The following is a 26,383-nucleotide window of genomic DNA, read 5'->3' on the forward strand; positions in this document are numbered from 1 at the left end:
GTGAAATAAATACAATTACCCCTCTGTATCCATGGGTTCTGCAACCCGGATTCAACCAACCGTAAACTGAATTGCGGTAGATTGAATCCTCGGATGCAGAATCCTCCACTGTGGAGCCCCGGGGTACTGAGGGCAGACTGTACTACTCCATTTTATATAAGAGACCTCAGCAATCGCTGGGGACTGCGGGGCCAGGGGGAGCCTTAGAACCAATTCTTTGCTCATGCTGAGGGATGACTGCGTGTTGAGAACTCTTAACAGTACCCTAGGGCAGAGGGAGAGTACCCAAGGAAAGGCAAGCTTGGAAGAGGATCCCCCTCTGGCATTCATACCTCTGATGGAATAAAATTTAAAGGCAGGACAAAAAAAAATAAACACAGAGTTCTGTTCGGGCCTTCTGCCTCCCTAATGCCCAGTGTGCATCTGCATTACACATTAAGCAGAGCTCCTCAAATCTTCACGATCTAAAACAGAGATGAGAAATATTTTAGCTACTCAAAACTTGAAAGCGATACTCGTTATATATCTTTTCGTTGTAGATCAGAGAGAGCGCGAAGGCGGAGCAGGTCTCGTTTTAGATCTGACAGCGGTTCTAGAACTAGTTCATCCTATTCTCGGTCAGAACGATCCCGTTATGACGACTCTCATTATGATGGTCGTTACCATAGGAGTTCCCCTTATCGAGAGAGGGCACGCTAGTCTCGGCCATATACAGATAACAGGGCAAGACTGATGGAGACTGTAAAACTGAGTCCTCTTACTTAGAGATGGAAAAAAGAGGAAAGGATTCTTCAAAATTAGGAGAATCCAAAAGGACTTCAGAAAATGAAGCAATGAAAAGATGTTATTCTCCCACTAATGAACAGGGATTCCAACACGGGTCATCATATTCCAAGCACGGTAAGAGTGCTTCCCGTTATAAATCTGTCCCTTCAAAACCTGCACCCAAGTCTGATAAATTTAAAAATTCTTTCTGTTGTACAGAATTGAATGAGGAAATCAAAGTCTCATTCTTTTAGTTTACAGACTCCTTGTTCTAAAGGTAGTGAATTAAGAGTGATTAGTAAAGTTCCTGAAAGAGAGGAGATTGGGTATCCATCTCCATCAAATCGATTAAATGATTCACCTACTTTTAAAAAGCTAGATGAATCACCTTTTTTTAAGTCTGAATTTATAGGACATGATAGCCATGATAGTATTAAGGAATTAGACTCTTTATGTAAAGTGAAAATGATCAATTAAGAAGTTATTGTCCCACCGAATTTAATATTAAACAGATCTCCTGGGGCAGAATCTGATTTGGCAACATTTTGCACTTCTAAACGTGACACTGTTTTGATGTCTTCTGATGATAGTGTGACTGGATCAGAGGTATCCCCTTTGGTCAAAACGTGCATGCTTTCATCAAATGGATTTCAAAACATTAATAGATGTAAAGAAAAAGACTTGGATGATACTCGCATGCAACATAGTAAGTCAGAAAGCCCATTTAGAGAAACAGAACCTCCAGTGTCGCCACACCAGGATCAACTCATATCTTTGCCAGTTATGACCATAGATTATTCCAAAACAATAGTTAAAGAACCAGTTGATGTGAGAGTTTCTTGCTGTAAAACCAAAGATTCAGATATATACTGTACTTCAAACGACAACCGCCCTTCTTTGTGTCATTCCAGAGCTGAGAATACTGAGCCTTTAGTAACGAAGATTTCTTCAGATAGCTTTATGAATGTGCATTTGAAATCAAAAAGAGTTATATGTGATAATGGAAGTCTGACAGATCAGCACTCAAAATTTGCATGTGGAGAATATAAGCAGAGTGTTGGTAGTACTAGTTCAGCTTCTGTTAATCATTCTGATGATTTATATCCACCTACAGGGAGCTCATGCATTGCTTCATCTCTTCAGAGTCTTCCACCAGGGACAAAAGCAGACCATTTAACTCTCTTGCAATGTGGAGAGAATACATCTCCAGTTTTGGATGTTGTGCTGAAGAGTAAAAGCTCAGCGTTTTTAAAGCATATGCAGAGAAAGAAATAATAGAAGTAGCCAGTGGCCTTCCTGATTCAGGAAGAGGATTTGCTTCCTGGGAAAACAGGCATAATAACAGACTGTCTGGGAAACGTGTGCAAGAGGCTCAAGAAGAAGGGATCTCCATCCTGCCTGATAGAAGAGGAAGACCAGAAATCTCTAGATGAAGGAGGGGGACGAGGACAGGCACATACTTCTGATGACTCAGAAACTGTATTTTTTTCTTGTGCTTTGAATTTAATCATGGAGGACAGTGATGGTGTAACATATACCTTAAAATGTGACAGTAGTGGTCATGCCTCAGAGATTGTATCCACTGTCCATGAAGATTATTCTGGTTCTTCCGAAAGTTCAAGTGATGAAAGTGATTCGGAAGATACAGATTCTGATGATAGCAGTATTCCAAGAAACCGTCTTCAATCTGTGGTGGTTATGCCAAAGAATTCTACTTTGCCCATGGAAGAAACAAGTCCTTGTTCTTCTCGGAGCAGTCAAAGTTACAGACACTATTCTGACCACTGGGAAGATGAGCGATTGGAGCCAAGGAGGCATTCATATGAGGAAAAATTTGAGAGTATAGCAAGTAAAGCCTGTCCTCAAACTGAGAAGTTCTTCTTTCATAAAGCAACAGAGAAGAATTCAGAAATCTCTTTTACACAGCCCAGCCAAAAACAAATAGATAATCACCTGTCTGAAATTGCTCATCCTCAGAGTGATGGGGTTGATAGTACAAGTCATACAGACACAAAATCTGACCCTCTAGGTCATCCAAATTCTGAGGAAGCAGTGAAAGCCAAAATAACTTCTAGGCAGCAAGAAGAGCTGCCAGTTTATTCTTCTGATGATTTTGAAGATGTCTCAAGTAAGTCTCGGCAACAGACCACTTTCCCTAACAGGCCAGATAGTAGACTGGGAAAAACAGAGTCAAATTTTTCTTCTTGTGAGATCTCCCGAGTGGATGGTTTCCGTTCATCACCAGAAGAGCTCAGAAATCTAGGGTGGGACTTCTCTCAACAAGAAAAGCCTACTACCACATATCAGCAACCTGACAGCAGCTATGGAGCCTGTGGTGGACACAAGTATCAGCAAAGTGCAGAACAGTATAGTGGGGCACGTAATTACTGGCAAGGCAATGGCTACTGGGATCCAAGATCAGCAGGTAGACCACCTGGAACTGGGGTTGTGTATGATCGAATTCAAGGGCAGGTACCAGATTCCTTAACAGATGACCGTGAAGAGGAGAATTGGGATCAACGTGGAGGATCTCACTTTTCAGGCCAGTCCAATAAATTTTTTCTGTCCCTTCAGAAGGACAAGGGGTCAGTGCAAGCACCTGAAATAAGCAGCAATTCCATTAAGGACCCTTTAGCTGTGAATGAGGAGAAAGATCTTGCGAAAAACTTAGAAAAAACTGATAGGAAAGATAGAGGGCCTCTTAAGAAAAGGAGACAGGAATTGGAGAGTGATTCTGAAAGTGATGGTGAGCTTCAGGACAGAAAGAAAGAGTGCAGGTAGAGCAGGGAGAGACAGCAGTGCCTCTAGGCTCAGCATTGGTTGGGCCTTCGTGTGTCATGGAGGACTTCAGGGACCCAGAGCGGTGGAAGGAATGTGCCAATCAAGGGAAGATGCCTTGTTACTTTGATCTGATTGAAGAAAATGTTTATTTAACAGAAAGAAAGAAGAATAAATCCCATCGGGATTTTAAGCGAATGCAGTGTGAGTGTACACCTCTTTCTAAAGATGAAAGAGTTCAAGGTGAAATAGCATGTGGGGAAGACTGTCTTAATCGTCTCCTCATGATTGAATGTTCGTCTTGTTGTCCAAATGGGGATTATTGTTCCAATAGACGGTTTTAAAGAAAACAGCATGCAGATGTGGAAGTCATACTCACAGAAAAGAAAGGCTGGGGCTTGAGAGCTGCTAAAGACCTTCCTTCGAACACTTTTGTCCTGGAATATTGTGGAGAGGTACTTGATCATAAACAGTTTAAGGCCCGGGCAAAGGAGTATGCATGAAACAAAAACATCCACTACTATTTCATGGCCCTGAAGAATGCTGAGATAACAGATGCCACTCAGAAAGGAAATTGCTCCCGGTTCATGAATCACAGCTGTGAACCAAACTGTGAGACTCAAAAATGGACTGTGAACGGACAACTGAGAGTTGGGATTTTTACCACCAAACTGGTTCCTTCAGGCTCAGAGTTAACATTTGACTATCAGTTCCAAAGATATGGCAAGGAAGCACAGAAGTGTTTCTGTGTGTCGGCTAGTTGTCGGGGTTACCTGGGAGAGAACAGAGTCAGCATCAGAGCAGCAGGAAGGAAAATGAAGAAAGAACAATCTCGGAAGGATTCGGTGGATGGACAGCTAGAAGCTCTGATGGAGAATGGTGAGGGTCTTTCTGATAAAAATCAGGTGCTCAGCTTATCCTGGCTAATGGTTAGAATTGAAACTTTGGAACACAAACTTACCTGTCTCAAGCTCATACAGAACACACATTCAGAGTCTTGCCTGAAGTCCTTTCTGGAACGTCATGGGCTGTCTTTGTTGTGGATCGGGATGGCAGAACTACGTGATGGCCGGGAAAGTAACCAGAAGCTTCAGGAAGAGATTATAAAGACTTTGGAACATTTACCCATTCCTACTAAAACTATGTTGGAGGAAAGCAAAGTACTTCCTATTATTCAACGTTGGTCTCAAACCAAGACTGCTGTCCCTCAGCTGAGCGAAGGAGATGGGTATTCTAGCGAGAATACATCACATGCTCACACACCGCTCAACACACCTGATCCTTCCACCAAGCTGAGCATAGAAGCTGACACAGACACCGCCAAGAAGCTAATGTTTCACAGACTTAAAATTATAAGTGAAAATGGCATGGACAGTGCGATCTCTGATGCTACCAGCGAGCTAGAAGGCAAGGATGGCAAAGAGGACCTTGACCAGTTAGAAAACGTCCCTATAGAAGAAGAGGAACAACAGCTACTCACACGACAGCTGCCTGAATCTAAAGTTGATAGTGACATTGCTGTGGAGGCCATTAAGCTACCCACATCTGAACCAGAGGCTGACACTGAAATAGAGCCTACAGAGAGCAATGGCACAAAACTAGACGAACCTATTGCTGAGGAAACACCATCCCAAGATGAAGAGGACGGTGTATCTGATGTGGAGAGTGAGAGGAGCCAGGAACAGCCACATAAAACGGTAGATATAAGTGATTTGGCCACCAAGCTCCTGGACAGTTGGAAAGACCTAAAGGAGGTATATCGAATTCCAAAGAAAAGGCAAACTGAAAAGGAGAGCACAATGACCGAACGAGGAAGGGATGCTGTTGGCTTCAGAGATCAAACAGTTGCCCCAAAGACTCCTCACAGGTCAAGAGAGAGAGACTCAGACAAACAAACTCAAACTAAAGAGAAAAGGAAACGAAGGGGCTCCCTCTCACCATCACCTTCTGCCTATGAGCGGGGAACAAAAAGGCCAGGTGGCAGATATGATACACCAACTTCTAAAAAGAAAGTAAGAATTAAAGATCGCAATCAACTTTCTGCAGAGGAGCGTCGAAAGTTGTTTGAGCAGGAGGTAGCTCAGCGGGAGGCTCAAAAACAACAGCAGCAGATGCAGAACCTGGGAATGACGTCTCCACTGCCCTATGACTCTCTTGGCTACCATGCCCCTCATCACCCCTTTGCTGGCTACCCACCAGGTTACCCCATGCAGGCCTATGTGGATCCCAGCAATCCTAGTGCTGGAAAGGTGCACCTCCCCACACCCAGCATGGATCCTGTGTGCTCTCCTTCTCCTTATGATTATTCTCAGCCCTTGGTGGGACATTCTACAGAACTCCTTGCTGCCCCTCCACCTGTGCCAGTGGTGCCACATGTGGCAGCCCCTGTGGAAGTTTCCAGTTCACCGTATGTGGCCCAAAGTGATGGTGTGGTACACCAAGACTCCAGGGTCACCGTCCTGCCAGTGCCAGCCCCAGGCCCAGTCCAGGGACAGAATTATGGTGTCTGGGATTCAAACCAACAGTCCGTGAGTGTACAGCAGCAGTACTCTCCTGCACAGTCTCAAGCAACCATATATTATCAAGGACAGGCTGGTCCAGCTGTCTATGGTGTGACGTCACCCTATTCACAGACAACTCCACCAATTGTACAGAGTTATGCCCAGCCAAGTCTTCAGTACATCCAGAGACAACAGATTTTCACAGCTCACCCACAGGGAGTGGTGATACAGCCAGCCACAGCCGTGACTACAATAGTTGCACCAGGGCAGCCTCAGCCCTTACAGCCACCTGAAATAGTTGTGACAAATAACCTCTTGGACTTACCACCCCCATCTCCTCCCAAACCAAAAACCATTGTCTTACCTCCCAACTGGAAGACAGCCCGAGACCCAGAAGGGAAGATTTACTACTACCATGTGATCACAAGGCAGACTCAGTGGGATCCTCCTACTTGGGAAAGCCCAGGAGATGATGCCAGCCTTGAGCATGAAGCTGAGATGGACCTGGGAACCCCAACATATGATGAAAATCCCATGAAGATCCCAAAAGAGCCTAAGACAGCAGAAGCAGACGCCTCCAATGAGCTGGCTAAGAAAAGCAAACAAGTATTCAGAAAAGAGATGTCCCAGTTCATCGTCCAGTTGCCTGAACCCTTACTGGAAACCTGACTGCAAAGTGGGAAGAATTACCACAACTGAAGATTTCAAACACCTAGCTCGCAAGCTGACTCACGGCGCTATGAATGAGGAGCTGAAGTGCTGTAAGTACCCCGAGGACCTGGAGTGCAGTGAGGATGTGAGACACAAAACCAAGGAGTACATTAAGAAGTACATGCAGAAGTTTGGGGCTGTTTACAAACCCAAACGGGACACTGAATTAGAGTGACCTTTAGGGCTAGGGTGGGAGGACGGGCAAGCTGGTAGGAGAGACTCTGGGGAGAAGAAATCCCGTGGGCCTTCTCTCCCCACCCCACTGTCAGGGCTGTGCTACTGATGACACATCACCCTGGGGAATTCAAACCTGCAGAATGAGCTCACAAAAATGAGCTCCATCTACAACAAGCGGTCCCTGGTTGTGAGCTGTTGGTAGAGGCCACCTGAGGCAAGGGTTTAGGCCCTTGAGACCTTTTCTTCTGAGACCCCGGCCAGGCCTGACCCCACTCTCAAGGCTGCGTCTCCTCCTCGGCGGTGCTGTCAGCGCACTGACTCATGCGCATCCCCACCCACGACCCCTTACCCTGACGATCTGTATTATATTCTAATGTCTATGTGAATATATTGAAAATAATTTGTCTTTCCTGGTTTTTGGCTTTTGTTTTGCTTTTAAGCCTCTGCGTGCTAGGATCACAGAAGACTTTGTAAGGATGGTTTAAGTTCTCCTGCAAGGTTTAATGTGTTATCATGTAAATATTCCAGAGCAGGCTGCCTTGTGGTTTTGGCCAGCCTTGTGCTATGTTGATAAGATTGATTTACTGCTTAAAATCACTTTACTTGGGCTTCCCTGGTGGCGCAGTGGTTGAGAGTCCACCTGCCGATGCAGGGGACACGGGTTCGTGCCCCGGTCCGGGAAGATCCCACATGCCGCGGAGCGGCTGGGCCCGTGAGCCATGGCCGCTGAGCCTGCGCGTCCGGAGCCTGTGCTCCGCAACGGGAGAGGCCACAACAGTGAGAGGCCCTCGTACCGAAAAAAAAAAAAAAAAAATCACTTTACTTTATCCAATTTTTACTGAACTTTTTATGTAAAAAATAGAATCAATTAAAGAAAAAAAAGAAAAAAGGATAAGTCTATGCCTTCAACTTCTAACAGGTGGAAGAGTTCTCAGTGCTTTCTGAGAATCTGTTTCCCAGGTTATAATACTCAGTTTGGCTCCAACAGAATTCCCTTTCTCTTAACTTGATAGTTAATTGAATTTTGGAGAAGGTGCGGGTGCAGACAACCACTGGCTGGTGAGAAAGTTTGCTGGGCTGCCTGTGCCAGAACTGGTTTAGGGTCATCTGATAAACAGGAAACAATCACCTAGGACACAGGCAAGCCAAGGCATGTAAGCAGGTTGCTGAGGAAGCTGGGAGGTTTCTGCAGGTGCCAAGCCAGAGTGGACATTGCCCACCTTGGAAAGGTCTCAGAACTGCCCTGCAGAGGGCAGGAAAGTCAGGCCTGGTCATGCTTGGGAGTATGCGTGGTGAGGGCTGTGGGTTGCTACTGCATGAAGCCAGAAGCACGCGGTGTGCCTCTTAAGACCGCAGCAAGTTGATCACCAAGGCTCCTGGGCTGGGGCTACAAGGTAGTCAAAGGACTGAGCACTCTGGGTGTGCAATTGGAGAATGAATTTGGAGCTGGGAAGCAATAAGTTCATAAGCAGCTCAGTCGACCCCTTTGACTTCTCAGCTTTCATATGCACCATTCTACACACATTTCAACGCCTGCCCAGCAAAGAAACTACATTTCAGCAAGAAACAGCTAATCCTCTGATAAGTGAAGTTCTTGCCCTTCCCCCAGGTAAAACACAAACCCCAAGGGTCATTAAATCCATTGCTGCCTATATTAATTAGGCCTCAATTTCAGTCTTAGGTCCCACTAAAGACTACATTGTAAAGTTAACCTCCACCTTGTGTTATATAAAATTAAAATGGGAAGGAGAATTTAGAATAAACACATACATATAACAGAAAATATGCAAAGCTACCAGTCCTGGTTTCTGTAGTTATTCACGAGATCAGAGTTGACGTCTATAGCTTCCACCTTCACCCACTTATTCCCTGTTTTCCTTGCCCACAGCCAGAACCCACAGCTCCATCCAGATTCTTTACTGGTAGAATGATTCAATCCTTCCCTTCTGAATGGTCTGAATCCTCAATTGTCCTGCCTTTTTCCAGTTCCTGTAGCTTTACATTGATCTTTACTGTTGGTGTGGAAGTACTGAAGGGAGCCTCAGAAAATCTCCTGGGTTCCAGAGAAAATCCTCCTTGCTTCCATTATAAAGGCAACCAATTTCCTGCAGTAACTGAGATCATAACACCAGTAGATTAACCTTTTTCACCTGTTGGTTCAGTGGTATAAGGAGTGTAAGAAGCCAGGGGGCAGTCTGTGGTAGGCAGAATTCTAAGATGGATCCCACAATTCCTGCCCCCTGGGGTCAACACCAGTGTAATTTCCTTTGAGCATTGTAGGGGCCTGTAAATACAATTGGATATCACCTTCATGATTATACAACAATATGGCAAAAGGAATTTTGCAGATGAAATTAGGGTCCCTAATCAGCTGACTATAATTCAAAGGGAGATTATCCTGTGTGGGTCCAACCTATCTAATCAGGCAAGTCTTTTAAAAGCAAAAGTTCTATTCTCCAGGATAGATCACATGCTATGCCACAAGACAAGTTGCAGTAAACTGAAGATTAAAATCATATGTTGGGCTGCACCCCACAGGCCTGCAAGGCTTGTAGTTGCCAGCCTCAAGACTGAAGAAAGAGCCTAGAGACAGCAACAGAGACATCAGTGACTTACTGGACAAGGGATCTTACACACCTGAAGCAAGGTCCTGGAGCAACACCTCACGGTTTGTGGCAGACAGCAAGCAGGCTATGGCAGCAGTTTTTGCTACCCGGGGGAGGAGGAGGCTACCATTTATAGGGGGAATTAATGGTCAGGTTGGCTCATAAATCAGCAGAGAGACCAGCAGCTGGGGCAGGAAGCAAGCACATAGGCAGTTACTAATTAAGCCCTATAATTAAGAAGATTGGATAGTCATGTGAGTGAAGCAGGTACTGGCTGAACAGGGGCTATACAGAGCAAGAGGACAGTCATCTTGAATGGCGTGGTCAAACACTCCACCCTTACATACCCTGTGCGACCTCTATAATCTTGGCCCATACTTCCTCTGCCATATCCCCAAGGACAGGTAGGTAGAAGTGCAACTGCAACCAAACACCACAAATGCAATACAGACAGTCCAACAGGTGGGCAAGCTTTGGAACCAGGAGCTTATCAAGTCAATTTTTCATGGACTCTCAGAGGTTGACAATGGCATTTCGCTGTAGAGCCAGCAATCAAACTCATTTCTCGGTGAGGCCACCACTGTCACGCAGTCCACAAACAGATTCCCTTCACTCAGAGAAGGACAAGCTGCAAGATGTCTAACAGGCACAATATAGGGAAGATCATGACCATTAAGCAAAATACAAGCAGTAACATCATTCTGAGGTAATGCCACCCCTGTCTGCACGTCTTGTCCTGGCCTGCAATACCATACCACCTGCCCACCCTCAGTCTCCACAGCCAGTGCCGAATACTGGAGAGGTGGTGTAACGGTACACAGGGTTAGTATAATGATGCCTTTCTACAGTAGAGGCCTGGATTAATTACCTTAGTAATCTGAGGTGGGGCTGGGTAGAAGACAGGTGAAATCTGTAAATCCCTTTCTGATCCTATTCCCCAATGGGACAGCAAACCCAAACCACTGAGGACTTACCTTAGGACTTGCCAGTCCTAAGGGCTATTTATAATATGTTCCCCTGCGGATAGATCCTGTGAAGGGCAAAAATGAGTTGCTGTCCTGACCTGTAGTTGGCAACAGTCCTTCGGTGGTCAATAGTTGAACTCGAACGGTGTTGACTAGTTACCTCTGGGTTAACATGGCGTCGGCACTGGGATAACTGCTCCTGGGATGTGTCCACGTGTTAAGAGTGAGTTTCCCACCTCAACTGTTGTTTAAGTAGTCTCTTCATAGCCCGGCAGCAGTGGGGTTGTAAGGCAGGTGGAAATGTCCCTGTATGTCCTTTGTATCGGCCCATTCCTGAACTTCATGGCCAATAAAGTAGATTCCTTGGTCACTATCGATGTCCACGGGGATCCTATATGTTGCATACAAATGAATAGTGGTTTTTTGCATGCTCAAAGAATCGGGTAGGTTTTTTGTAATGTCTTCCACCTGTTGTAATGTAGCGTAGACTGCATATAGCTGTTGTTCCATCACACTCTATCATTGCTCTGCCCCCTTCCATAGTTGGGACCAGAAGCCCAAGGGCACTCTTATTATTTCGCTGTTGCCACAGACCTCAACCAAACACTCCCGGGTAACGGGCCATGTTAATTCACAGGTCTGTCTCTGAATTCATATCCCTAAAGCCTGTGTCTCTAATTGTTTAGGGGTGGTAGGTCAGGGGTATGCTTGTATTTTGTAGATAATCCAGGTCCTTGAGTTTTGTCTCTATTCACCAGCCACCACCGTGCAGTCAGATGAATGAGGAGCACTGGGCTGCTACTTTTAAACTGGGAAAAGACTGAGGTTAACAGGATATCATCAACATAATGGAAGAAAAAGACATCTCCCATGGTACACAGCTACCACAAGGCCCCACATGCTAGTAGACGGCCTCCTCCCGATCACCTCCACAACTTTCTGTTTCCCGTCCTTATATCCTGACATCTCAGCTCCCAGGAGTTTTCTCACCCAGAGACAGCAACAGAAACATCAGGGATTTATTGGACAAGAGAAACTTATGCATGAAGCAAGGTCCTGGAGCAACACCTCACTGTGCGTGGCAGACAGCAGGCAGGACATGGCAGCAGTCTTCACCACTCCGGGGAGAAGGCAGCTACCATTTATAGGGTGAATTGATGCCAGATTAGCTCATCAATTACCAAGGAAACCAGCAGCTGGGGCAGGGGGCAAGTAGGTAGGCAGTTACTAATTAAGCCCTATAATTAAGAGGATTAGAGAGTCATGTGAGTAAAGCAGGGACTGGTTGATGAGGGGAGGTACAGAGAGCAAGAGAACAGCCATCTTGAGGGCCTGACCATACATCATAGCAAGCATCTTTTCCGACCACAGTGCTATGAGACTAGAAATCAACTACGAGGAAAAAACTACCCAAAACACAAACACGTGGAAGCTAAACAATATGCTACTGAACAACCAATCGGCCATTGAAGACATCAAAGAGGAAATAAGAAAATACCTGGAGACAAATGAAAATGAAAACACAATCCAAAATCTATGGAATTCAGCAAAAGCTGTTCTAAGAGAGAATTTTATAGTGATACAAGTCTACCTCAGAAAGCAAGAAAAAAATCAAATCAACAATCTACCCTTACATCTGAAGGAACAACAAACAATACCCAAAGTTAGTTAAGGAAAGATATCAAGATCAGAGCCGAAATAAATGAAATAGTGACTAAAAAAAAAAAAATAGAAAAGATCAATGAAATTAAGACCTGGCTCTTTGAAAAGATAAACAAAATCGATAAACCTTTAGCCAGACTCATCAAGAAAAAACGAGAAGGCCCCCCAAAATAAAATCATAAACAAAAAGGGGCAGTTACAACAAACACTACAGAAGTACAAAGGATCATAAGAGATTACAATGAACAACTACATGTCAATAAAGTGGACAAACTAGAAGAGGACAAATTCCAATAAAGGTACAATCTCCTGACTGAGTCAGGAAGAAGTAGAAAATATGAACAGATGAATGACCAGGAATGAAATGGAGTCTGCAGTAAAAAATCCCCCAACAAACAAAAAAACCTATCCTTCTCAAACTAGTTCAAAAAATTGCAGAGGAAGGAACCCTTCCAAACTTATTCTATGAGGCCAGCATCACCCTGATACCAAAACTAGACAAAGAAAACACAAGAAAACAAAATTACAGGCCAATATCACTGATGAACACAGATGCAAAAATCCTCAACAAAATGTTAGCAAACTGAATTCAACAACACATTAAGAGGATCATACACCATGATCAAGTGGGATTTATTCCGGGAATGAAAGAGATTCAATATCTACCAACCCATCAGTGTGACACACCACATTAACAAACTGAAGAATAGAAATCATATGATCAGCTCAATAGATGAAGAAAAATCTTTTGACAAAATTCAACATCTATTCACGAAGAAAAAAAGGCCACCTACTGAATGAAAGAAGATATTTACAAAGACAAATATTGTTTGGTTTCACTTATATGTGCAATCTAAAAAAACAAAACAAATGAACAAGCACAACCAATCTAAAAAACAAAACAAATGAACAAGCACAACAAAACAGAAACAGAGTCATAGATTCAGAAAACAAACAGCTGGTTGCCAACCAGACTTATCACGGCGATTATTCTGAAATGTATAGAAATATCGAATCACTATATTGTACAAAAGGAACTAACATAGTGTTGTAGGTCAATTAGGTTTCAAAAAGAAACAGACAAACTTATGGAAAAAGAGATCAGATTTGTGGTTACTAGAGGTGGGGACTGAGGGGAGGGGGAAGTGGACGAAAATAGTCAAAAGGTACAAACTTCCAGTTATAGAAATAAGTACTAGGGATGTAATGTACATGATAAATGTAATTAACACTGCTGTATGTTATCTGTGAAGGCTGTTAAGCAAGTAAATTCTAAGTTCTCATCAGAAGGAGAAAAATTTTTTTTTCTATTTCTTTTATTTCGTATCTATATGGGATGATGGAGGTTCACTAAACTTATTGTGATAATCATTTCAAGATGTACTTAAGCCAAATCATTATGCCATGCACCTTAAACTTATACAGTGCTGTATGTCAGTTATATCTCAAGGAAACTGGAAGAAAAAAATGTTTCATAATATCCCATGCTGGCTAGGGTAGGGAGAACAGAAATTCTCCAACACTATCGGCAGGAGTGAAAATTGTCATAATAATTGAGGGTAAGTCAGTGATATGTCAAAATGGGAAACATGCTTCCTCTTGGACCCAGGGATAATTTGCCCTACAGGCACTCTTGCAGAAATGCCCCAGGACATACTGTGTGTGCAAGGAAATTTCACTGCAGCATTGTTTGAAACAGTGGGAATAGAAAGCAATGTTAACAGTCAGTCAGTCACTAGGGTCTAGCTAAATAAATGATGATCTATTACTACAATGGAATGCTATGCAGCTGTTTACGAGGATGAGGTAAACATACATTTGTCTACATGAAAAGACATTCTTGGGACTTCCCTGGTGATCCAGTGGTTAAGACTCTGGGCTTCCACTGCAGGGGCGAACGGGTTCGATCCCTGGTCGGGGAACTAAGATCCTGCATGCTGCACTAGCGGCTAAAAAAAAAGACAACAAAACAAAAAAAATCCCACCAAAACAACAACAACAACAACAAAAAAGATGTTCTTAATGTTAAATGAAAGATAAAAACATGTTTCAGAACAATAAAAAAGCAGAAGAGTTCTCTTGCTAGTCTGGAAGCAAAACAGCCATGTTGAGATACGAGGGGCCGCGTGGCAAGGCCCTGAGAACGACCTCCAGGTGCTGAGAGCCATCCCCAGCTGACAGCAAGAGAACAGGGCCGTTAATCATGTAGCTGTAAGGCACCGAGTTCTGCTAACAACCACATGACCTGTGCAGAGGACCCAGAGCCCCAGATGAGATTGCAGCCTCAGCCAACACTTTGATTTCAGCACGGTGACACCCTGAGCAGAGGACTCAGCTAACCTGTGCCTAGATCCTTGACCCACAGAAACCATGGGATAGAGCCATTTCTGGTATTTTAAACACATAGTCCCATCTTCCAATTCAGTGGAAACATTGTTGTATCCCCTGGCAGAAGCATTCCCTTATTGGATACTTAGATATCCAAACCAGCAGAGCTCAAAGTTGTCAGGACAGGAAGCAAAAATCTGCAAATGGGTTATAAGATGTAATAGTGAGAGAAGCCACTTCCACTTATGCCACTTATATTCTGGCTATAGGAGCGAGAACACCATGTAATGCTTTCTGATCCAAAGCATATACTGCACCTGTAAGACAGAACCCCATTCTTTCAGGATGTTGTCTACCAACTGGTACCATCAATGAGTCCTCAGTAAGCCATTTCCCCTCTCATTTAGGCCAGTCACTTCCAGGTGATGGGGGATGTGGAAAGACGAGTTAATTCCATGGGACAAGCCCTATCGCTGCATTTCTTCACTGTGACATGAAGTTTCTTGATCAGAAACAATGCTGTTTAGAGACTTACCTGGTGGTCCAGCAGTTAAGACTCCACAATCTCAATGCAGGGGGGCCTGGGTTCAATCCCTGGTCAGGGAACTAGATCCTACATGTCGCAACTAAAGATCCCGCACACGGCAATGAAGATCCCACATACAGCAACTAAGAACCAGCACAGTAAAATAAAGTATATATATATATATATAGAAAAGAAACAATCCTGTTTAGAATGTAAGGTAGTGGATAAGGCATTCTTGTGAGTCCATGAATGGTAGTGCTAGCAGAAGCATTAAGGGCAGGGAAGACAAATCTGTATCCAGAATATATGTCTATTTCCATGAGAACAAATCTCTGCCCCTCCACGATAAAAGTCCAGTGTAATCATCCTGCCACTAGGTGACTGGCTTGTCCCCCCTGGGAATGATGCCATATTAGAGACTCCAGGCTAGACTCTGTTGGCCCATTAGGCACTCAGCAGAAGCACTAGCCAGGCCAGCCTTAGTAAGGGAAATTACATGTTGTCGAATCCATACATAACCTCCATCCTTGCCACCTCAGCCTCTTTGTTTAGGGGTCTATTGAACTAGCACTGGAGTGCTGGGGAAAGAAGCTGACTCACATCCATAGCGAGTTATTTTGTCCACCTCATCATTAAGAGCCTCTCGTGCAGTTGATGTCCTTTGGTGGGCATTCACATGGGCCACAAATACCTTCACAGTCTGTGCCAATTCAAAGAGGTCTTCACTAATGTTCTGGTCTCCACTCAATGTGTCCTTAATCCCAGTCCCCATTTGTCACAATTTTTACCCATCTTGGTTAACTCCTACCTATCTTCAACATTATTTCATCTAGACCCCCTCTCACCCACTTTTCCTTTCCAGGTTATTCTGAAGCAAATTCCAGACATCATATCACTTTATGCTGAATATTTCTGTGTCTCTGAAATATAAGTGCTATTTTAAACTAACCACAAAACTCCTTCACACCAAAACCCCAAATCATTTTATATCAAACACCTATCAATGTTTAAATGTCCCGAACTACCCCAAGCATCCAAATAAAGTCCAAACACCGAAAAGAGTTAATATCTATTAAATCTTTTAATCCATGTTTTCCTTTTTCTCTTCTGCTGCAGTAGATTTGTTGAAGAAACCCAGTTGTCTTTCAAGTTTCCCATAGTCCTGATTTGCTGATTATAATCCTGATATGTCAATTAACATATTCTTCTATCCCCTGTATTGCCTGAAATTTAACGGTTGTATCTGGAGGCTAAATCAGATCCAGGTTTCTTGTTTTTGTTTTTTTTTTTAACATCTTTATTAGAGTATGATTGCTTTACAATGGTGTGTTAATTTCTGATTTATAACAAAGTGAATCAGTTATACATATACATATGTTCCCATATCTCTTCCCTCTTGTGTCTCCCTCCATCCAACACTCCCTATCCCACCCCTCTAGGCGGTCACAAAGCACCGAGCTGATCTCCCGGTGCTATGCGGCTGCTTCCCACTAGCTACCTACCTTATATTTGGTAGTGTATATATGTCCATGCCTCTCTATCGCTTTGTCACAGCTTACCCTTCCCCTTCCCCATATGCTCAAGTCCATTCTCTAGTAGGTCTGTGTCTTTATTCCCGTTTTACACCTAGGTTCTTCATGACATTTTTTTTTCTTAAATTCCATACAGAGGTGTTAGCATATGGTATTTGTCTTTCTCTTTCTGACTTACTTCACTCTGTGTGACAGACTCTAGGTCTATCCACCTCATTACAAATAGCTCAATTTCGTTTCTTTTTATGGCTGAATAATATTCCATTGTATATATGTGCCACATCTTCTTTATCCATTCATCTGATGATGGACACTTAGGTTGTTTCCATCTCCTGGCTATTGTAAATAGAGCTGCAATGAACATTTTGGTACATGATTCCTTTTGAATTATGGTTTTCTCAAGGTATATGTCCAGTAGTGGGATTGCTGGGTCATATGGTAGTTCTCTTTGTAGCTTTTGAAGGAAGCTCCACACTGTTCCCCACAGTGGCTGTACCAATTCACATTCCCACCAGCAGTGCAAGAGTGTTCCCTTTTCTCCACACCCTCTCCAACATTTATTGTTTCTAGATTTTTTGATGATCGCCATTCTGACTGGTGTGAGATGATATCTCATAGTAGTTTTGACTTGCATTTCTCTAATGATTAATGATGTTGAGCATTCTTTCATGTGTTTGTTGGCAGTCTGTATATCTTCTTTGGAGAAATGTCTATTTAGGTTTTCTGCCCACTTTTGGATTGGGTTGTTTTTTTGTTATTGAGCTGCATGACCTGCTTATAAATTTTGGAGATTAATCCTTTGTCAGTTGCTTCATTTGCAAATATCTTCTCTCATTCTGAGATTGTCTTTTGGTCTTGTTTATGGTTTCCTTTGCAGTGCAAAAGCTTTGAAGTTTCATTAGGTCTCTTTTGTTTATTTTGGTTTTTATTTCCATTACTCTAGGAGGTGGGTCAAAAAGGATCTTGCTGAGATTCATATCATAGAGTGTTCTGCCTATGTTTTCCTCTAAGAGTTTGATAGATTCTGGCCTTACATTTAGCTCTTTAATCCATTTTGTGCTTATTTTTGTGTATGGTGTTAGGGACTGATATAATCTCATACTTTTACATGTACCTGTCCAGTTTTCCCAGCACCACTTCCTGAAGAGGCTGTCCTTTCTCCACTGTATATTCCTGCCTTCATGATCAAAGATAAGGTAACAATATTTGCCTGGGCCTATCTCTGGGCTTTCTATCCTGTTCCATTGATCTATCTTTCTGTTTTTGTACCAGTACCATACTGTCTTGATTACTGTAGCTCTGTAGTATAGTCTGAAGTCAGGGAGCCTGATTCCTCCAGCTCCATTTTTCATTCTCAGGATTGCTTTGGCTATTTGGGGCCTTTGAGTTTCCATACAAATTGAGAAATTTTTTGTTCTAGTTCTGTGAAAAATGCCAATGGTAGTTTGATAGGGATTGCATTGAATCGGTAGATTGCTTTGGGTAGTAGAGTCAGTTTCACATTGATTCCTCCAAACTAAGAATATGCTGTATCTCTCCATCTATTAGACCTATTAGAGAATGGACTTGAGGATATGGGGAGGGGGAAAGGTAAGCTGTGACAAAGTGAGAGAGTGGCATGGACATATATACACTACCAAACGTAAAATAGATAGCTACTGGGAAGCAGCCACATAGCACAGGGAGATCAGCTCGGTGCTTTGTGACCACCTGGATGGGTGGAAGAGGGAGGGGGGAAGGGAGGGAGATGCAAGAGGGAAGAGATATGGGAACATATGTATATGTGTAACTGATTCATTTTGTTATAAAGCAGAAACTAACACACGATTGTAAAGCAATTATATTCCAATAAAGGTGTAAAAACAAAACAAAACAAAAAAAACAAGACCCACATATATGCTGTCTACAAGAGACCCACTTCAGACCTAGGGACACATACAGACTGAAAGTGAGGGGGTGGAAAAAGATATTCCAAGCTAATGGAAACCAAAAGAAAGCTGGAGTAGCTATTCTCATATCAGACAAAATAGACTTTAAAATAAAGACTATTACAAGAGACAAAGAAGGACACTACATAAGGATCAAGGGATTGATCCAAGAAGAAGATATAACAATTGTAAATATTTATACACCCAACATAAGAGCACCTCAATACATAGGCAAATACTAACAGGCATAAGAGGGGAAATCGACAGTAACACTTGCATAGTAGGGGAGTTTAACACCCCACTTTCACCAATGGACAGATCATCCAAAATGAAAATAAAAGAGGAAACACAAGCTTTAAATGATACATTAAACAAGATGTACTTAACTGATATTTGTAGGACATTCCATCCAAAACCAACAGGATACACATTTTTCTCAAGTGCTCACAGAACATTCTCCAGGATAGATCATATCTCGGGTCCCAAATCAGGCCTTGTTAAATTTAAGAAAATTGAAATTTTATCAAGTATCTATTCTGACCACAATGATATGAGACTAGATATCAATGACAGGAAAAGATCTGTAAAAAATACAAACCCACGGAGGCTAAACTATACACTACTTAACAACGAAGTGATCACTGAAGAAATCAAAGAGAGGAAATCAAAAAATACCTAGAAACAAATGACAATGGAGACACAACGACCCAAAACCTATGGGATGCAGCAAAAGCAGTTCTAAGAGGGAAGTTTATAGCAATACAATCCTACCTTAAGAAAGAGGAAACATCTCGAATAAACAACTTAACCTTGCAACTAAAGCAATTAGAGAAAGAAGAACAAAAAACCCTGAAAGTTAGCAGAAGGAACGAAACGATAGCAAAGACCAATAAAACTAAAAGCTGGTTCTTTGAGAAGATAAACAAAATTGAAAAACCATTAGCCAGACTCATCAAGAAAAACAGAGAGAAGACTCAAATCAATAGAAATAGAAATGAAAAAGGAGAAGTAACAACTGACACTGCGGAAATACAAAAGATCATGAGAGATTACTACAAGCAACTCTATGCCAATAAAATGGACAACCTGGAAGAAATGGAAAATTCACAGAAATGCACAACCTGCCAAGACTGAATCAGGAAGAAACAGAAAATATGAACAGACCAATGACAAGCACTGAAATTGAAACTGTGATTTAAAATCTTCCAACAAACAAAAGCCCAGGACCAGATGGCTTCACAGGCAAATTCTATCAAACATTTAGAGAAGAGCTAACACCTATCCTTCTCAAACTCTTCCAAAATATAGCAGAGGGAGGAACACTCCCAAATTCCTTCTACGAGACCACCAACACCTTGATACCAAAACCAGACAAGGATGTCACAAAGAAAGAAAACTACAGGCCAATATCACTGATGAACATAGATGCAAAAATCCTCAACAACATACTAGCAAACAGAATCCAACAGCACATTAAAAGAACCATACACCATGATCAAGTGGGGTTTATTCCAGGAATGCAAGGATTCTTCAACATACGCAAATCAATCAACGTGATACACCATATTAACACATTGAAGGGGAAAAATCATATGATCATCTCAATAGATGCAGAGAAAGCATTCGACAAAATTCAACACCCATTTATGAGAAAAAACCTACAGAGAGTAGGCATAGAGGGAACTTTCCTCAACATAATAAAGGCCATATATGACAAGCCCACAGCCAACATCATCCTCAATGGTGAAAAAATGAAAGCATTTCCACTAAGATCAGGAACAAGACAAGGTTGCCCACACTCACCACTCTTATTCAACATAGTTTTGGAAGTTTTAGCCACAGCAATCAGAGAAGAAGACTAAGTAAAAGGAATCCAAATTGGAAAAGAGGAAGTAAAGCTGTCACTGTTTTCAGCTGACATGATACTATACATACAGAATGCTAAAGATGCTACCAGAAAACTTCTAGAGCTAATCAATGAATTTGGGAAAGTATCAGGATACAAAATTAATGCACAGAAATCTCGGGCATTCCTATACACTAATGTTGAAAAATCTGAAAGTGAAATTAAGAAAACACTCCCATTTACCATTGCAACAAAACGAATAATATACCTAGGAATAAACCAACCTAAGGAGACAAAAGACCTGTATGCAGAAAATTATAAGACACTGATGAAAGAAATTAAAGATGATACAAAGAGATGGAGAGATATACCAATTTTTTGGCTTGGAAGAATCAACATTGTGAAAATGACAATTGTACCCAAAGCAATCTACAGATTCAATGCAATCCCTATCAAACTACCACTGGCATTTTTCACAGAACTAGAAGAAAATATTTCACAATTTGTATGGAAACACAAAAGACCCCAAATAGCCACAGTAATCTTGAGAATGAAAAAGGCAGCTGGAGAAATCAGGCTCCCTGACTTCAGACTATACTACAAAGCTACAGTAATCAAGACAGTATGGTACTCACACAAAAACAGAAATATAGATCAACGGAACAGGACAGAAAGCCCAGAGATAAACCCACACACATGTGGTCACCTTATATTTGATAAAGGAGGCAGGAAGGTACAGTGGAGAAAGCACAGCCTCTTCAATAAGTGGTACTGGGAAAACTGTACAGGTACATGTAAAAGTGTGAGTTTATAACACTCCCGAACACGATATACAAAAATAAGATCAAAATGGATTAAAGACCTAAATGTAAAGCCAGAAACTATCAAACTCATAGAGGAAAACATAGGCAGAATACTCTATGACATAAATCACGGCAAGTTACTTTTTGACCCACCTCCTAGAGAAATGGAAAGAAAAACAAAAATAAACAAATGGGACCTAATGAAATTTAAAAGCTTTTGCACAGCAAAGGAAACCATAAACAAGACAAAAAGACATCCCTCAGAATGGGAGAAAGTATTTGCAAATGAAGCAACTGACAAAGGATTAATCCCCAAAATTTGCAAGCAGCTCATGCAGCTCAATAACAAGAACACAAAAAACCCAATCCAAAAATGGGCAGAAGACCTAATAGACATTTCTCCAAAGAAGATATGCAGATTGCCAACAAACACATGAAAGAATGCTCAATATCATTAATCATTAGAGAAATGCAAATCAAAGCTACACTGAGGTATCATCTCTCACCGGTCAGAATGGCCATCATCAAAAAATCTAGAAACAATAAATGCTGGAGAGGGTGTGGAGAAAAGGGAACACTCTTGCACTGCTGGTGGGAATGTGAATTGGTACAGCCACTATGGAGAACAGTATGGAGGTTCCTTAAAAAACTACAAATAGAACTACCATATGACCCAGCAATCCCACTACTGGGCATATACCCTGAGAAAACCATAATTCAAAAAGAGTCATGTACCACAATGTTCATTGCAGCCCTATTTACAATATCCAGGACATGGAAGCAACCTAAGTGTCCATCATCGGATGAATGGATAAAGAAGTTGTGGCACATATATACAATGGAATATTACTCAGCCAGAAAAAGAAACAAAATTGAGTCATTTGTAGTGAGGTGGATGGACCTCGGGTCTGCCATACAGAGTGAAGTAAGTCAGAAAGAGAAAGACAAATACTGTATGCTACCACATATATGTGGAATCTAAGAAAAAGTAAATTGTCATGAAGTTCCCAAGGGTAAGACGGGAATAAAGACACCTACTAGAGAATGGACTCCAGGATATGGGGAGGGGGAAGGGTAAGTTGTGACCAAGTGCGAGAGTGGCATGGACATATATACACTACCAAACGTAACATAGACTGCTAGTGGAAAGCAACCGCCTGGCACAGGGAGATCAGCTCAGTGCTTTGTGACCCCCTGGAGGGGTGGGATAGGGAGTGTTGGATGGAGGGAGACGTAAGTGGGAAGAGACATGGGAACATATGTATGTGTATGACTGATTCACTGTGTTGTAGAGCAGAAACTAACACACAATTGTAAAGCAATTATATGCCAATAAAGATGTTAAAAAAAAAATCTTCCAACAAACCGAAGTCCAGGACAGATGGCTTCACAGGTGAATTCTATCAAACATTTAGAGAAGAATTAACACCCATCCTTCTCAAATTCTTCCAAACAATTGCAGAAGAAGGAACACTCCCAAACTCATTCTATGAGGCCACCATCACCCTGATACGAAAACCAAAGATACTACAAAAATGGAAAATTACAGACCAATATCACTGATCAATATAGATGCAAAAATTCTCAACAAAATACTAGCAAGTAGAGTCCAACAACACATTAAAAGGATCATACCCCATGATCAAGTGGGATTTACCCCAGGGATGCAAGTATCCTTCAATATACGCAAATCAGTGTGATACACTGTATTAACAAATTGAAGAATAAAAATCATATGATCATCTCAATAGATGCAGAAAAAGCTTTTGACAAAATTCAACACCCATTTATGATAAAAACTCTCCAGAACGTGGGCACAGAGGGAACCTACCTCAACGTAATAAAGGCCATATAGGAGAAACCCACAGCCAACATCATTCTCAATGGTGAAAAACTGAAAACATTTCCTCTAAGATCAGAAACGAGACAAGGATGTCCACTCTCACCACTATTATTCAACATAGTTTTGGAAGTCCAATCCATGGCAATCAGAGAAGAAAAAGCAATAAATGAAATACAGATTGGTAAAGAAGAAGTAAAACTGTCACTGTTTGCAGCTGACATGATACTATACATAGAGAATCCTAAAAATGCCACCAGAAAACTACTAGAGCTAATCAATGAATTTGATAAAGCTGCAGGATACAAAATTAATGCACAGAAATCTCTTGCATTCCTATACACTAATGGTGAAAAATCTGAAAGAGAAATTATGGAAACACTCCCATTTACCACTGCAACAGTAAGAATAAAATACCTAGGAATAAACCTATCTAGGGAGACAAAAGACTTGTATGCAGAAAACTATAAGACACTGATGAAAGAAATTTAAGATGATACCAACAGATGGAGAGATATACCATGTTCTTGGATTGGAAGAATATTGTGAAAATGACAATTGTACCCAAAGCAATCTACAGATTTAGTGCAATCCCTATAAAATATACCAATGGCATTTTTTTACAGAACTGGAACAAATCAACTTAAAATTTGTACGGAGGCACAAAAGACCCCAAATAGCCAAAGCACTCTTGAGGGAAAAAAATGGAGCCGGAGGAATCAGACTCCCTGACTTCAGACTATACTACAAAACTATAGTAATCAAGATGATATTGTACTGGCACAAAAACAGAAACATAGATCAATGGAACAAAATAGAAAGCCTCTAGATAGAAAGCCCAGAGATAAGCCCACGCACCCACAGTCGACTAATCTATGACCAAGTAGGCAAAGATATACAATGGAGAAAAAACAGTCTCTTCAATAAGTGCTGCTGGGAAAACTGGACAGCTACATGTAAAAGAATGAAATTAGAACACTCCATAACACCATATACAAAAATAAACTCAAAATGGATTTGAGACCTAAATGTAACACCAGACACTATAAAACTCTTAGAAGGAATCATAGGAAGAACACCTTTTGACATAAATCACAGCAAGATCTTTTTTGATCCACCTCCTAGAGTAATGGAAATAAAAACCAAAATAAACAAATGGGACCTAATGAAACTTCAAAGCTTTTGCACAGCAAAGGAAACCATAAACAAGACAAAAAGACAACCCTCAGAATGGGAGAAAATATTTGCAAACTAATCAACGGACAAAGGATTAATCTCCAAAATATATAAACAGCTCATGTAGCTCAATATTAAAGAAACAAACAACCCAATCCAAAAATGGGCAGAAGACCTAAATAGACATTTCTCCAAGAAGACATACAGATGGCCAGGAAGCACATGAAAAGCTGCTCAACATCACTAATTGTTAGAGAAATGCAAATCAAAACTACAATGAGGTATCACCTCACACCAGTTAGAATGGGTATCATCAGAAAATCTACAAACAACAATGCTTGAGCAGGTGTGGAGAAAAGGGAACCCTCTTGCACTGTTGGTGGGAATGTCAATTGATAGAGCCCCTATGGAGAACAGTATGGAGGTTCTTTAAAAAACTAAAAATAGAATTACCATATGATCCAGCAATCCCACCACTGGTCATACACCCAGAGAAAACCATAATTCAAAAAGACACATGCACCCCAATGTTCATGGCAGCACTATTTACAATAGTTAGGTCATGGAAGCAACCTAAATGCCCATCGACAGACGAATGGATAAAGAAGATGTGGTACATATATACAATGCAATATTACTCAGCCAAGAAAGGAACGAAACTGAGTCATTTGCTGAGACGTGGATGGATCTAGAGACTGCCATACAGAGTGAAGTAAGTCAGAAAGAGAAAAACAAATATCGTATATTAACGCATGTATGTGGAACCTAGAAAAATGGTACAGATGACTGGTTTGCAGGGCAGAAGTTGAGACACAGATGTAGAGAACAAACATATGGACACCAAAGGGGGAAAACCACGGTGGGGTGGGGATGGTGGTGTGCTGAATTGGGCAATTGGGATTGACATGTATACACTGATGTATATAAAATTGATGACTAATAAGAACCTGCAGTATAAAAAAACAAACAACAACAACAAAAAAACCAAGAGCTGGTTCTTTGAAAAGATAAACTAAACTGAGAAACCTCAGGCCTGGTTCACCAAGAAGAAAAGAGAATGAACCCAAATAAACAAAATAAGAAATGAAAATGGAGAAACATCAACTGATACCACAGAAATACACAAAACCATAACAGAATACTATGAACAATTATATGCCAACCAATTCAACAACCTAGAAGAAATGGACAACTTTCTAGAAACATACAGTGCACCAAAACTGAATCAAGAAGAAACAGATAATTTGAACAGACTGATCACTAGAAGTGAAATAGAATCTGTAATAAAACAACCAACAGCAAAAAACCCCAACTCCCTACAAAAAATGTCTAGGACCAGATGGCTTCAGAGGCAACTTCTACCAACATACAAAGAAGAATTTTACTGCTCCTTCTCAAACTCTTCCAAAAGTTTGAAGAGGAGGGAACACTCCCAAAGACGTTCTATGAAGCTGCCATCACCTTGATACCAAAACCAGATAAAGATACCACCAAAAAAGAAAATTATAGGCCAATATCTTTGATTGATATAGATGCAAAAATTCTTAACAAAATACTAGCAAACCAAGTCCAACATCACACAAAAAACATCATACATCACAACCAGTTGGGATTCATCCCAAGTTCACAAGCATGGTTCAACGTATGCAAATCAATGTGATACACCATATCAACAAAAGAAAGGAAAAAACTCACATGATCATCTCAATAGATGCAGAAAAAGCATTTGACAAAATTCAACAGCGATTCATGATAAAAACTCTTACCAAAGTGGGTATAGAGGAAACACATCTCAACATAGTAAAAGCTATTTATGACAACCCACAGCCAATATAATACTCAACAGTAAAAAGCTGAAAGCCTTCCCACTAAAATCTGGCACAAGGCAAGGATGCCCACTCTCAATTTCTATTCAACATAGTATTGGAAGTCCTAGCCACAACAATCAGGCAAGAAAAAGAAATAAAGTGTATCCAAATTGGAAGAGAAGAGGTAAAATTGTCTCTATATGCAGATGACATGATACTGTATACAGAAAATCCTAAAGACTGGCACACAAAAACTACTAGAACTGATAAATGAATTTAGCAAGGTAGCAGAATACAAGGTTAACATACAGAAATTGGCTGCATTTCTTTACTCTAACAATGCAATAGCAGAAAGTAAAAAAAAAAAAAAAAAAAATTTTTTAATAAAGCCCCAAAAAAAAAAAAAAATTAGGAAAAAACCTAACAAAGAT

The 26,383-nt window shown here is 41.4% G+C and overlaps 1 pseudogene; it reads left to right on the forward strand.

The window, feature by feature from the left end:
* The first annotated feature begins 743 nt into the window (after nucleotides 1-743).
* Nucleotides 744-6,930, forward strand: LOC103074871 (histone-lysine N-methyltransferase SETD2 pseudogene; annotated as a pseudogene).
* Nucleotides 6,931-26,383: the final 19,453 nt, after the last annotated feature.

This window comes from Lipotes vexillifer, unplaced genomic scaffold (genome assembly GCF_000442215.2).
Source record: "Lipotes vexillifer unplaced genomic scaffold, Lipotes_vexillifer_v1.1 scaffold2265, whole genome shotgun sequence".
Classification (NCBI taxonomy): domain Eukaryota; kingdom Metazoa; phylum Chordata; class Mammalia; order Artiodactyla; family Lipotidae; genus Lipotes; species Lipotes vexillifer.